Here is a 2,579-nt window from a genome sequence, read left to right as displayed (position 1 = left end):
ATTTGTAACGTTTGCTGGTTTCCATGGTATAAATACTCCCTCCATGATTTCAAGCTACCAACACGACTCCTGAAAATTTAACAATCAACTCTCAGGAGCCAGTGCCAGCCAGTTCCAGCAAACCACTGGGGGGGGGGGGTTTATTTAGTCTAGTAGCTTTTTGATGTTGAACCATCAAAATTGAATTGGTGACAGCATCTTTATCTAGCTATTCTGAGTACGCAGTTTAGGATAAATAATTTATGGTAAATGTAATCTTTGATATTTTGCTCAATTATATTTTTACTGAAGCAAAAATTCAGTGAAAGGTGGTTGACTATAATAGCACAAGGGGAAAAGAGCGATAGTAATGAAAGGTAATCAACCCTCAGAATAAAAGCAGATTTTTTAAAGAAATATTAAAGTTCTTTTCAAAGCAGAGCCTATAGACAATACATTAAGTCTTTGTGTTGGCTTGTTTCTTCTTTTTAAATGTGAGGTAGATAATAACCATTACCTTCATGCTCTGTTCAGCCCTGAGAAGAGCTTTCAAGCTGTATTTCAGACATGCAACATTAAAGTCACGCTGAGAGCTTTCCTTTTAAAGCAGACAACGGCTTTTATGGATGGGAGGAGACGGCATTCAGCTGCACTCCCGGGCTGTGTGACTCCGAGAAGCTTTGTATGATTTTCAAATAGGAGAAATGATCTTACTGACATTTTCTCCCAACCTAGAAATGGACTCCTTTTAACTGGGAAACTAGAAGGCATGAAACCTTGTTTTTTTCCCTAAGTTATTGTACCATCTAATTGTTTTTCAAATTTTTGAAATAAAACATCGTTTCCTAAATGTAAAGTTTATTTTATGCATTATATCAAACAGCAAACACACACATGCATACACATGTACAGGAAAAAAATATTAGTAATTTTTTGGTTCACAACATTAACTCTCTAAAGAAAGTATAGTTCTTAAATAAAGAATTTTGAGACTGAAAGGAACTCAGATGATACTTCAAACATTAATCAACACTGCCAGTTCTACTGACAGTATTCCAGTGAAAAAAAACAAAGCAAGCTGGGGTAAGAACCACTGAAATGATAACAACACTTACTGCACATATACACATATGAAGTCACTTAAAGGTTTTCGGGTCATGTTTTATACAGTTAATTCATGAAGGTTACATTTCAGTAGTAAGAAGACTTCGCAGTATTGGTAATTAACTACATGAAATAAAACAGCCTACAGGTAATGGGTGTCAATCTTTTGCTTTCAGTAGGCCTTTCATTCAACCACTTTGCTATTATATTCTCACATCTTTCATGTCACTCTACAGATTTATTTTCATGAAAGTGAGTGCTTCACTTTCAAATACAACCATAATTTTGAGTACTTTATACTTGAGCATCTATTTTTTCCCTTTCAATCAATTCATCAAATGTTTAGGAAGCCCCCAACCAGGGGTCAAACTATTCTAAGTCTAGGAGAAACTCTGGGTTCTTTGTACCAAAAGTATTTGGGTGAGATGTCATGAAGCTTATATCCCTTTTCCCAACTTATGGCCTAAAAGAAAATTTTAGAGGCTATACCAAATAGTATTTCCAAAGCAAAACTTCATGTGTTCTCTCAGTAATAAAATAAATTCAGAGCACCAGTTATTCAGTTGAGCTTAATATATTCACTGGACATATGTAAAAATGTATGGTTTATTTGCAAGTGTACTATAAGAAATTTGATCAACAGGCTCTAGGTTGTTAAAATATGTTTAACTGAATTATCAATAACATTAATATCATTAAAACATTATTTCCAATAAATGATCATTATTGATTTTTGCCCTATTTCTGTGCTCAAACATTTATTTCTACCACAATCAACAAATGCTGTTCATAAATAAATAATAGGAAAAATGTTTAACAATGTAGGTAGCAAGATGGTTTACATCAGTTGTTTTGAGACTAGGATATAGTAATCCTAAGGCTGGCTGAGAACATTCCCATGGAGGATTGGGACACGGATAGTTTCCCAGAAATAAATCTCTTTCATGATGATTCCTCCTTCTGCTCCACCAAAGACCTTATTTGAAATACTGGTGTAGGTGTTGAAAAAGTTAAATAAGGGTTGGGTATGAAATCATTTTTCACAGCCAGGGTGTCCTCAATTCTTTGCCTTAAAAAATGTAGGAGGAAACAAATCAATCTATATATCTATATCTATGTCTATATCTATCTATATAACCTACTAGAGGCCCAATGCACGAAATTCATGCACGGGTAGGGTCCCTAGGCCAGGCCAGCGATCAGGGCCAATCAGACTGCCAGCTGGGGCCTTCCTCCATTTCGCGCTGCCCCCTAGTGGTCAGAACACATCATAGCAAGCAATCAAACTCCCAGTCTCTTGGTGGAATTCCCAAGGGGACACTTTGCATATTAGCCTTTTATAGAGAGAGAGACTAGAGGCCCGGTGCACAAAAATTTGTGCACTCGGGGGGGAAGGAGGGGTCCCTCAGCCCGGCCTGTGCCCTCTCACAGTCTGGGACCCCTCGGGAGATAACGACCTGCTGGCTTAGGCCTGCTCCCGGGTGGCAGAGGGCAGG

Source organism: Myotis davidii, unplaced genomic scaffold, assembly GCF_000327345.1.
Source record: "Myotis davidii unplaced genomic scaffold, ASM32734v1 scaffold153, whole genome shotgun sequence".
In the NCBI taxonomy this organism is placed as follows: Eukaryota; Metazoa; Chordata; class Mammalia; order Chiroptera; family Vespertilionidae; genus Myotis; species Myotis davidii.
Note: the sequence above shows the minus strand (reverse complement) of the source record.